This window comes from Macaca fascicularis, chromosome 17 (genome assembly GCF_037993035.2).
Source record: "Macaca fascicularis isolate 582-1 chromosome 17, T2T-MFA8v1.1".
Lineage (NCBI taxonomy): Eukaryota > Metazoa > Chordata > Mammalia > Primates > Cercopithecidae > Macaca > Macaca fascicularis.
In genome coordinates, this window is record NC_088391.1 from 19942886 (window position 1) to 19956076 (window position 13191).

Sequence of the window (13191 nt, forward strand, 5' to 3'; positions counted from 1 at the left end):
CTAGCCTGGGGGACAGAATGAGACTCCGTCTCAGAAAAAACAAAACAAAACAAAAAAAACCAATGTATTATAATATGAATGTTATCAGGATTCTAATTTGAATGAACAAATCATAAGAAAAACCTAAAAAGTAAGTGAGAAAATGTGAACATTGTGCTAACTGGGTATTTGATAATATTAAGAATTTTTATTCTTTATGTATTATGCTGTGTTTTGTGGTTATGCTTTTCTTGTTGTTGCTTTTTTAAGTTTCTGTGCACATATATAAACACAATGTCATTAGAAGAAAACATAAGAGAATATTAGGGTAAGTAAAGATTTCTTGATGAAGACATAGAAAGCACAAATCACAAAAGAAAAAAGTAATATATTGAACTTCATCAAAATTTAAAATTGTTCATCAAAAGGCACTCAAGAAAATAGGTAACATTGGGAGAAAATACACGCAACACCTGTGTCTGAATATCTATTATATCTAATCTATATCATATACAAAGATATTACATCCTTATATACACATAGATTCCTATAGCTTATATGCAGAATATATACAGACCTCCTACAACTCAATAAAAAGGCAAAAAATAATAAAATAATAAAAAGACAACCCAATTTAAACATGGATAAAATACTTGAATAGACACTTCACAAGACATACAAATGGTCAATAAGCACATGAAAAAGCATTCACCATCATAATCATCAGGGAAATGCAAGTTAAAATCATAATGAGACACCACTACGAACACTAAAATAGCTAAAATGAAAAAGATGAAAAATACCAGATTTCGGAGAGGACATGAACAATCAGAGCTCTCATGCATTGCTGGTGGGAGTGTAAACTGGTACACTTTGGAAAACCATTTGGCATTTTCTTAAAAAGTTGAATGTACCTATGATCCTGCAATTACACTCCTAAATATCCCACTCAAGAGAAATGAAAATATATGCCCACAAAAAAACTTTGTACAAGAATGTATATAGCACTTTTATCCATAATAGTCAAAAACTGGAAATAGCCCAGATGTCTATCAACAGAAGAATGGATAAACCAACTGGTATATCTACACATTGCCAATACTACTTAAAAATAAAAAGGACCTGGCTGGGCATGGTGGCTCACACCTGTAATCCCAGCACTTTGGGAGGCTGAGGCGAGTAGATCACTTGAGGTCAGGAGTTTGAGACCAGCCTGGCCAACATAGTGAAACCCCGTCTGTACTAAAAAATGAGAAAATAGCTGGGTGTGGTGGTGCATGCCTGTAATCCCAGCTACTTGGGGGGCTGAGGCAGGAGAATCGCTTGAACCCGAAGGGTGGAGCTTGCAGTGAGCTGAGTTCGCACCATTGTACCCAACCTGGACGACAGAATGAGACTTCATCTCAAAACAATAATAATAAAAATAAATAAAAGGGACCAAATTACCAATACAAGCAACAACATGAATGAATTTCAAAAATAATACTCAAGTGAAAGAAGCCAGGAGCAAAAACATGTATATAGTAAATGATATGATTCCATTTATTTGAAATTCTAGAATAATAACCAAGGATTATTGAGGATGAGGATACAGTCACATACCGCATAACGTTTTGGTCAGAAATGGACCACACATGACAGTGATCTTATAAGATAATAGAGCTGAACATTGTCTATCACCCGGTAACATGGTAGCTGTCCTACTGTGCTAGAGCAATGCATACTTGTGTGTTTGTGGTGATGCTTGTATGAACCAACCTACCACACTGCCAGTCATTCAAAAGTACAGCACATACAATTATGTACAATACATAATCCTTGATAATGATAATAAATGACCATGTTACTATTTTTTACGGTTATTTTAGAGTGTACTCCTTCTACATATATATATATATATATATATATATTTTTTTTTTTTTTTAATATTAACTGTTAGCCTCAGGCAGGTCCTGCAGGAGGTATCCAGAAGAAGGCCTTGTTATCATAAGAGATGACAGCTCCATGGATGTTATTGCTCCTGAAGACCCTTCAGTGGGACAAGATGTGGAGGTGGAAGACAGTGATATTGATGATCCTGACCCTGTGAAGGCCTAGGCTAATGTGTGTGTTTGTGTCTTAGTTTTTAACAAAAACATTTAAAAAGTAAAAATATAGGCCAGGTACAGGGGCTCACACTTGTAATCCCAACACCTTGGGAGGCCAAGACAGGAGGATTGTTTGAGGCCAGGAGTTCAAGACCAACTTGGGTAATATAGTGAGAACCTGTCTCTACCCAAAAAAAAAAAAAAAAAGGTAAAAATTTAAAACATTTAAAAATAGAAAAATCCTTATAGAATAAGGATACAAAGAATATTTTAGACAGCTACACAATGTATGTGTTAAGTGTTGTTACAAGAGTCAAAAAGCCAAAAAAATTTAAAGTTAATAAAGGGACAGTAAGCTAAGGTTAACTTATTATTGAAGACGGAAACCATATGGTATAAATATAGTGTAGCCTAAGTGCACAGCATCTGTCAAGTCTCCAGAAGTGCACAGTAATGTCCTAGGCCTTCATATTCACTCACCACATACTCACTCACTCACTCACTCACCAGAGCCACTGCCGGCCCTGCAAGTTCCATGCGTGTTAAGTGCCCTACAGAGGTGTACCATTTTTGTCTTTTATACCATATTTTTACTGTACCTTTTCTATGCTGTGTTTAGATATGTTTAGATAAACAAATACCACTGTGCTATAGTTGCCTACAGTATTCAGTACAGTAATACGCTGTACAGATGTGCAGCCTAGGAACCACAGGCCATACCATTATAGTCCAGGTGTGTAGCAGGCTATACCATCTAGATTTGTCCAAGGGCACTCTCTGATGTCCACATAACAACAGATTTGCTTAACCATACATTTCTCAGAACACATCCCTGTTGTTAAGCAACACTTGACTGTGTACGAAGCAAGTTTAGTCATGAGCTGATAATTATTCAACCCGAGTAAGGAGAACTCCCAACACTTTGGGAGGCCGAGGCAGGTGGATCACCTGAGGTCAAGAGTTCGAGACCAGCCTGACCAACATGGAGAAACCCCGTCTCTACTAAAAATACAAAAAATTAGTCGGGCGTGGTGGCACATGCATGTAATCCCAGCTACTTGGGAGGCTGAGGCAGGAGAATCGCTGGAACCCGGGAGGCGGAGGTTGAAGTGAGCCAAGATCGCACCACTGCACTCCAGCCTCGGCAACAAGAGCAAAACTCTGTCTCAAAAAAAAAGAAAAAAAAGGAGAACTCATGGGGGTTTATTATATTTTTATTTCTCTCTACTCTTTTTATGTTTCCAATTTTCCATGATAAAGAATAAGTAGGGGGTTGGAAGGATTGAGGGAGGAAGAGAGGAAGGAAGGGAGTAAGGGAGGGAAGGATGGGGAGAGAGGAGAGAGAGAAGGGAAGGGAAGCGGGTAGGACAGAGTCCAAAAACAGGACCGACCTCCACAGCCCTGAGGACATGGCTGAACACCAACTCTGCGCCATCACAGATGTTCCTAATGACGCCCCTGAGGCATCAGGAAAGGCCAGGTTGTATTGGATATGATCCTTGATTCTTTTTGCAACAGAGATTGATTTATGTCCACTTTGGGGGACACTTTACAAACAGCATAGAAAAAAATCCAGGCATCCTCCTTCAAATGTTCCTTAGCATTTGTGGCATGGAACAGAGCTCGGCCTGAGGACACCACCCAAATGAAGTGTCAAAGTGTTATCATCATGGAGTGTCTGGCCCTGCCCCAGGCGGCTCCGACCTTGGCCGCTGCTCCCTCGCCAGGGGTTTGGAAGTTGCCCTGGAGCTGCCTTTGCCCTGGAGCTAGCCTGAAGCAAGGTGGTGTCCACCCAGCCTGGAGTATGGGAAATTCATCCCAGCACCAACAACTGGGTCTAGCTTATGCTACCTCAAAGATCTTGTAAGAGGAGCTACTTCTGTTTCACAGCTTTAAGAAAAGAGAGGCCCATTTCCAATGGAAAACAGACCCTCTGCGGGGGCTGGGTTGTTATTTTCCTCAGACCTGGATGCATTTAGCTCAGCCATGTGGTCCCCCCAGATCAAATAAGCCGGTTTCCAGATCTGCCTTTTGGCTCAAACGGTTTCAATGCCACTCCACAGTGTTATTCAGGGATTGATCCTTGTGCTGGCAAGACCAGAGGAGAGGCCAAACCAGGCCCAGATGCGCAAGCTCCCAGAGCAGGAGACCAGGCTGTCCAACTCACTTATGCGGCACCCACAGTAGGTTAGGGAGGGAAAAGCCTCTGATGAATGATGGAATTTTCAGTTTCATGGCCTGCTATCAGCCCAGTATTTATTTGATCCAAAGAGCCTATTTTTACAGACTACTTCATGACATCTTTCTGCTAACCCACACTACACACTGAAGAGCAGCAGGAGACTGCAAGCCTCACGAGGAAAGACAGCGCGTCTGTCCCAGTCACCACACAGGATGTCTCTAGCATCTTGCATAGGGCCTGCTACGCAGTGGATACTCAGTAGGTGAATGTAACTATTGAATGAATGAATGAATGAATGAATGAATGAATGAATGAATGAATGACAGAAAATGTTACAGCGTTTCTGTAGTCTAAGAGCAGTCCTCAAATTTCAGTGTTCGTAAAAATCACCCGGAATAATTAAAATACAGATTTCTCCACCATCACAACCCCCATCCAAGATCCTGTTTCTGTTTCTCAGAGGTTCTGGAATTTGCATTTTTTACCAATCTTCCCAAGTAATTCTGTTGCCAACGGTTAGTAGCTCACATTGGAGAAAGTCTCATCTCTGAAGTTCCCTTACAACTTCAGGGTCTTGGGTAACTAAACTCAGGGTTCCCTCAGGGTCTTGGGTAACTAAACTGCCCCCCGCCCGGGGGACTCATTTTTCACTTCTCCATGCTCCCCAGCGAATGGGTTTTTGCTCTACTCTTTTTAATTCAAAGGGAGGCTGAGGAATTAGCGTTGGCAGAAGTGGTTGGTATCCTTGGATGGAAGGTATTATAAATGCAAAGCGCTATTAAAATCACAAAACCTTTTGAATAAAAAGCCTTTCCTAATAATCCATACACTTTTCTTAATCATAGTTTTTTTCCTACAAGTCTTAGAAGTGCCCTGGAAAAAAAACAAATCAGCTTATTTTGCATAGAAACAACCAATTCCAACACTTGCTTTATGCTGGTCAATGTCCAGCCTTGCTGCTTCCAAACGTTTCATACATGGGGCCTCTATTCTCTATAGCCTACAAGGTGACAGGCACCTCCCTGTCAGGCGTAAGCCTGCAGCTCTCTTTCTGGATGACACATTTGAGGCAAAGAGCAGCTTGGTTTCAGAATGCTTACTAAGGTCAAAGCAGCACCTTTGGGAGCTGATTCACATGTCTTCTAATCCCAGAGGGGCCATTATTGTCCATAACAAACACTGAATTTTCATTCATTCAATTCATAGCAGTCTCCCCAACACTCACATCCAGCAGCGGGGAACATGGCTGAGATCTGAGCCAACTCTTTGCGCAAGGAAAGGTAACTCAAACGCTGGAAGTATTACATGATAGAATGCCCAGGCCTGGAAACATTCCAAAGTCTTTTTTTAGTTATCCAGAAATGACAAAGGAAATTATTTACTCCAGAAAGGTTTGCAGATTGGTGTGGCTGAGGGATCCAAGAAAGCATTTTTCCTATGTCTTCCTCCCTCTCTTCTACTCCTGCCAGTAACCAAGTGACAACAGTATTGCTAGTCATCTATTTTTTTAATCATGTGATTTTCTTACAAAAGACAAGGACAATTGCTCAGATTGTTGTTTCCAAAAAAAGGCACATGATGGTTAGATGAGATTCCATACAGCTGTTAAATGCTTCCAGCCAGCCCTATCCAGGGTTTTGAAAATTATAGCCACGTTTTTAATGGAACAACAATTATTGAAGACAGAAAAATGGAGTCAGAGGGGAACTAGAAACTTACAGATAATATTGACTTAAAATATAGCTCATAGGACTCTTAGAACTTTTGAGTCTCAGAAGATGCATTTACAAGTACACATGAAGTTTTCTATTCAGGTTTTTTTGTGGAGAGGTTTTGTTTTTGTTTTTGTTTTGAGATGGAGTCTCGCTCTGTTGCCCAGGCTGGAGTGCAGTGGTACGATCTCAGCTCACTGCAACCTCCGCCTCCCGAGTTCAAGCAATTCTCCTGCCTCAGCCTCCCGAGTAGCTAGGATTACAGACGTGCAATTAACCATGCCTGGCTAATTTTCGTATTTTTGGTAGAGACGGGGTTTTGCCGTGTTGACCAGGCTGGTCTGGAACTCCTGACCTCAAGTGATTCACCCGCCTCTGCCTCCCAAATTGCTGGGACTACAGGCGTGAGCCACTGTGCCCAACCAATTCAGGGTATGTTTTCTCACAACTTCCCAATTATTTCTAAACAGAATTGCTTGACCTCAGGAGGTCCTCCTTTTCACCAAGACATTGTTTTGGTAGGAGTGGGGAAATAAAACAAGAAAAACTTTTCTGTCTTGCAAAGGAGAATTAATTTCCTTTCAAAATAATATTTAATTCCAAAATATTTCAAAAATATTTGAATATTTCAAGGACTTCAAATTAATTTTTTTTTAAGTCAAAACACGAAATCCACATATTTTATCCAATCCCATTAGGCTGGGGAGAGATGGAGACACGCCCATCACACAACCGAGGCAAAAACTACAAATAACACTGCAATGTCCTTCTCAGGTGAGGTGGCATGAAAACAAATCACATATCTATTTAATTAAGGGTGGCCAGTTGTCTTGTTAAAAAACAAACAACCTCAGAGACTATAACTGTCCCAAGACGAGCACATCCTAGCTCTGCCTATGAACATGCCACCCTTTCTGGGGGAAAGCAGATAAACTGGCATTTCAGTCTTGTTAATGGTAATTTCGGAAGTAGGAACTAAGTGAAAGGGCTGCCTCTGTCCCTGGAGCCCAGAGAAAAACCTCTATGTAAAGAAAGGATTCTGCAGCCCTGGAGATGGCTGGAGGGCAGGCCAATGATCCCTTTTAGACATTTCATCATTGCCCACACCTTTCTCTCTTGCCTTTGTACTTGCCTCGGTTGAAGTAATAGCAGCTCCAGACTTGTCAAAAGACTTGGGGGTTCTTGGTCTGCTTTTAATTTGGTGGAATGTTGGCAGATGTGGGCTGGCTCACCAAAGAAGAATGTCTTTGGCTGTGTCCAGTGGTCAACTGCACTGGCCAGTTGCTTCGGGCTCAGTGGGAGGCTGTTGATGACCCAAAGTCAGGCAGGCCTGGCTCCAAACTTCTTGTTAGGATGGCTACATGGCTGCCTCGGGAGATTGTTAGTATTTAGCCAGGGCTAAACACAGCCACAAGGCTGTATTTGGGAAAGGAGTCTTAAATGGTTCCAGTTCACCTGTGTAACGGCTCTGATACTAGGGGGTGGGGTGGACTTTAATGATAGGGGAAGGCTTTGAGCTGGACTTTGGTAAGGAAGGGAGGAGCAAGACATTCCAGATAAACAGACATTCTGGATAAACACACCTTCCAGCATGCAAAAAGGCCGGAAGCATAAAAGGGAATGGAGTGTGACTGGTGCATATAGTGGAGATGCGAAGGCAAAGGTTGGTTGGGAAGGTCCTTGCATGCTCTCTGAGTACCTTCAGGCTGCTATAATAAAATACCATAATCCAAGTGGCTTAGAAACAACAGAAATTTATTTCCCTGTTTTGGAGGCTGGGAAATCCTAGACCAAGGCCCCTCCCTTTCCTGGTTCACAGATGGCACTTTCTAGGAAGAGGTACCTAGAGACAGGTATCTCTTTCGGGTTTCTTTTGTGAGGGCACTAATCCCATTCATGAGGGCTCCACTCTCATGACCAATTACCTCCCAAAGGCCCCACCTCCTAACATTGTCACCACAGGGGTCAGGATTTCAACATTTGCAACATTTGAATGGGGCGGTGGAGGTACACAAACATTCGGATGGTAGTATGTGTCATAGATTCAAGTTTATGCTGAGACACCAGGCTAACATTCCTTTAGAAGAATAACCCTCCAGCCTGTGACAGATTCTTCCAGGGGGCCTCTGAGTCCTCTCACCCACTGGGTGCTCTTGGTATGTCTACTGTGAGGTGAGCGTTTCAGGAAGTAATTAAAAAGCAGTGATTTGTTGATAGGGTGAACATATAATTAATCACCCAAACCTGAACACTTTCACTAACAAGAAGAACTTACCATAACTGTGCTGGGACACCACCTTTTCCTAAGCAAACCAGAACATTTGATTGCTCTTATTTTGTGAGCCCTTTCTATATGCCAATCACTACCATAAAGGCTTGGTTAACTCGGGTTATTTAATTTCCACAGTAACCCCAGTATGCAGGTGTAATTCCTCCCATCAAAAATGACTCTAAAAAGCAGAACTGGCATTATTTGCATTCCTTTTCCAACTCCAGAATCTTTCTCTTGCACACTCATATTAAAAGCTGGGTCCATGCTTACGGCATCAGCCTAACCTGCTGTGTGTGTGCCCTTCCCAGTCACTGACATCTAGTGGCTACTGGCTCCGCATTTCTCCCCCAAATTAAAGGCACTGGCACTAAATGTGACTCCTCTCCACCCCAAGTCCCTTGGTTAGCTCTGAAATCTAATTTGCATGCTACATTCAATCTTGAGGCCCTATCATCCATCCCCTAACCTCTTCTCCTCTAGGGCCCTGGACTTCACAGCTTCTAAGATACCTGCTGCCATGACCTCACCCCAGACCCTTCCTCAACCTCCTATTCTATCTTTCCCTTACTTCCATTCTGCCTGTTATTCTGGCACCAAAATCATTAGTCCTTTAATGCCTTCATACACCCAGTCGGTGGTGTGTTGGCCAATGTTTAACAACCTGCTCTGTGGGGAAATAGTGTGTGCCTGTATATACGTACATAAATGAAGAATTTCCTGATACAAAAGATGAGTAACAATTTACAAATAATAAAATATACAATACTCTCTACTGTAAATTATATGAGGTCAACTGATTCTCACAGAATTCTCTGATTGATTTTTTTGGTGTACTTTTATCCATAGCCAACATATATGGTGGCAATCCAACCAGGACTTGATGAACGGACTTGTATCCCAAACCATTTTTTTCCTCAGATTTACTTTCTCAATAAACTGATGTGATTTAACTGTTAAACTATTTCTCACTCTCACCCAAATTATATTAGTGAAGCTGAAACTCTGCTTCGTGTCAGCACAGCAGCAGTGTTAACAGTGAAATAGCAAAAGAGCTAACATAACTCACTCCATTTTGGTTTAAGTGGCCCTTACCCATTTCTGCACATAGGCAAGGATAATTTTAGAGTACTATTAATATGCAAAAACAGCAATCATGTAGTTTTAAAAACTAACTCTGGGATTACAGGAGAAATATGTAAACAACTATGGTTTTTTTAAAGATTTATAGGAGCACTGTGACCTGACCAAGGACAAAGAAGTTCCTGAACCCTTGTTGGCACCCAGATGTCGGTGGTTATCTGTTACCTCTTGATCTCAATCCCCTCCTCTTCCTTCTGTCCTTAACATAAAAAGAGCCTAAAATTTGTACTGTCTTAAGATGGTACCTTAGAAGGCTAGTTTCTCATCTTCTTGGTTTGCTGGTTCTCCAATTAATCCTGCTTTTCCTCCCACCAACCCTTGTCTCTCGAATCTAGCTTTCAAGCAGTGAGCCAAGCCACACCTGGGATCAGTTATGGGAGCACACCATTACACAGCATCCTCACCATGCAACACAGTCGCAGCCAACAACCTCGATGGTGGACAAGACTAACATAAATACGATCATTACAAAATGAGGAGTTTTGAGGACTTACTATCTTTGTTTTCAAATATAATAGTTTATCTGACTTGTTGATAATGAAGGTGTTTAAAATTGGCTCACAAAACTTCTGCAAGTTTAACCATTCATTTTTCTGGACCAGGTGACTGGGCTCCAACACACACCACTGTGGCCCCATCGACCTCAGGCTTTTCCTCTCCTCTCCTCTCTCCTATCTTACAGATGGAGTCCCACAGAGTGTATTCTAGACTCAGATGAGGTCGAGGTCAAGAAAGCTTAAATGCCTGTAAATTCTCTTAGTACGGGTTCATGTTGGGGAACTTCTTGGGGAATAAATATCAATACTAGTTTTTACTGGGTAGATACAGGTTTACAGTTTTACTACTGATAATACTTTAGAGTTGCTGAAGAAAAACAGGCCCACTCACTCTTGGAAATGGGCCTGTAAACTGTCTACACTCTCCTGCTTAAGAAATGAAACACAGCAAATAGGAATGCAGAAAAACACTGGGGGCTGGGCACGGTGGCTCACGCCTGTAATCCCAGCACTTTGGGAGGCTAAGGCAGGTAGATCACAAGGCCAGGAGTTGGAGACCAGCCTGGCCAACATGGTGAAACATCATCACTATCGCTAATACAAAAATTAGCCGGGTGTGGTGGTGCACACCTGTAGTCCCAGCTACTTGGGAGGCTGGAGCAGGACAATCAACCGAACCCGGGAGGTGGAGGTTGCAGTGAGTGGAGACTACACCACTGCATTCCAGCCTGGATGACAGAGTGAGACTTTGTCTCAAAACAAAACAAAACAAACAAACAAAAACCAGAAAAACATTGGGGATGTACCAAATAGTTCTCACTTATCCTGCAGGGAGACGCTGTCAGAAGCCCCACTACAGAAACATCCCAAGGGCTACTATTACCTAAGATGACACCACTCAGCTGTGCAGGCTTTCTCCCTGACACAGGAAACCATTCGCAGACATTACCTCATCCCTCTAATCTCCTATCAAACCTGTGAGGCAGGTAACAGAAGGTATCCTCATTTTCCCTGTGGGGAAATTGCTGCCCAAGCATCAGAACTTCCCACTCGGCACACACTCCAAGTGTCCCTGACACCAGCATAGACTAAGAAGTGAGCATCTCTGGCTTATTCTGGGACCAAGTGCTAAAGTGCAAATGGATATCTCTCTATCCCAATTCATCACGAGAGAAAAATCTGGTTTAAAATGTGAGCCTTATTCTAGGCAGCTATCTCATCTAAGGTCATCCGACTTGGGCAGCAATTTTAGTACTTTACAAGTCAAGTATGTTTGCAGAAACTCTAGCAACTGCAAGAACCCAGCAGGGCTCCTATGCTGCCACCTGCAATGTGTTTTTGTAGGAATTCTTTCTCAAAGTTGCTTGTTCGGGGATTTAAGCTCACTGAAGTTAATATGTAAAGGACAAATAACAAGCGACCTTCTTCCTGAAGGATGTAAATCTCTACTTTCCACCAGTGGCTTCCAAGAAAACAAGAGAGTCACTTTGGGGAGATACGACATGAGAAAGGTACTAACGGCAAGAAATTTCCTTCAGCCTTGGAGTCCGTGGAAATATGGGTGCCGAGGCCTGGGGGTGGAAGTGTCCTGCCACCAGTCAAGCAGGAAAAGCTGGCCCCAACTGTTTTTTACTTTGCTTCTTCTAACAGGTGAATGCCTTCTCAGTACAGAGTTCCCTCCTCCCACAGCCACATCACCAAAGCCACGCACTTGCACAGAAAGTCCCTTCTCCCTATTGGCTTCAAAAACTCTCTTTAGCTTTCGGATGCCCCCGCGACACTCCGTAGCTTCCTCCCAAGGCCTACGGCTCCGCTTCACGTCTGGTTTCCTGATGTATTACCCACCACCACCGAGGACTACTTGTTCTTCTCCTTTATCCCTGCATACAGCTACCTCCCTTTCCAGTCCACCAGAAATTCCATTTTTTCTAGTTACTTAAACTAAAAGACACCCCAGAGTCTATGATTTGACAAGTGGACTTGTACCCCAATCCACTTTTTCCCAATAATTTTCTCAATAAATGTAACTGGTGTGATTTAAGTGTTAAACTATTTCTCACCAAAGCAACTTTTACACCAAAACAACAAACTGTAATAAGGAAGCCTACCAGGAATTGACCTTCATACACCTGGGCCCAGAATGAGCACCACCAGATGATACAGGGTTTGATGTGTACGTGATGACGTCTGCTTCAGAGACTGCCACTGTTAAGCATGGTATATCCAGTGGAACAGCCCTCCACCTACCTTACCTAACCCCACCAACCAGCGCAGTGTCCTTGTTATAGGTCACCTGAAACACGGAGAAACAATAGCCAAGGCAAAGGTCTTCCAGTGTGGCCGATTCACAGGTCAAGAAACAAGCCTAGGTACACAGCCTGATTCTACCGTCGGCTCTGGTCACATCAAGGGCCTAGATAACTGTCCAAGGAAGGAAGCCCGTCAGGCTACAAAGGCTAACGCCGAGCTCCTCCTGGGAGGCCTCCCAGGGAAACCTTCCTGCTATATGTTGCTTATCAATTGATGTAAAACTTGGAAACTGGCCTCAAGTAATGACACTGGATGTGCAGTTTTGTATATATGTGCAGAGTTATGAAAGGCTAGCTGGTCAGAGTTCTGGGGTATAATCAAGGGCTTTTTCCTAATTTGGACTAGATCTGCAGTATTCACACCGAACTGTGCATGAGCCCCAGGGGATGGGGGTAGGTGCTTTCATCTCTTCTATACATTGGGCTTCTGGCTATCGTGTCTTTTAAAGAAAGGGTTTCCACTTCCACATGTGGGTAAATTTTAAAATACTCTGAAAGCGGGATGGACCCTCAGTGTCTACACAGATAAAAAGAATAATCTTCTTCCTTGCTTCTCCAGCTCGTTCACTTGTCCGGTCAGAAACTCAGAAATTAAGAGAAAGTAGGCTTCACAATGATTTTAAAATGCATCTTAACCATCTTAATCTAATCCCGGCTCATTCCTCAGACATCTTCTGAAAAAGGCAAACATAAACTTCCCATCTACAGCTACTTAAAGGAGGGCTGATCCTCCCTCTTCAGCAAGGTGTGCAGTAGAGACTGGAGGAGCACTTATGACCTTAGCCATGGGGTTCAGGCACTCCACCTACCATATCTGCTCTGTGACCTCCTAGCCAGACCCTCCTAACTTGCCCTCAAGGTATTTTTACCTTTAGCAGAGTCTGTTCTAACATAAGACTTAATATGTCTAGTAATTACTGAAATTGATGTAGTTTCAGACATTCCAAAGATGAAGTATTCCAGGATTGTTATCAGGGATTGTACTTGTTCCCCATCTCAGGGGACTACGGTTT

The 13191-nt window shown here is 42.7% G+C and overlaps 1 protein-coding gene across 1 annotated transcript in view; it reads right to left on the minus strand.

Moving 5' to 3' along the window:
* The window catches only part of FOXO1 (forkhead box O1), a 339803-nt gene that overhangs the window by 213535 nt on the left and 113077 nt on the right, over nt 1-13191 (minus strand). The gene's annotated exons all lie outside the window — the stretch shown is intronic.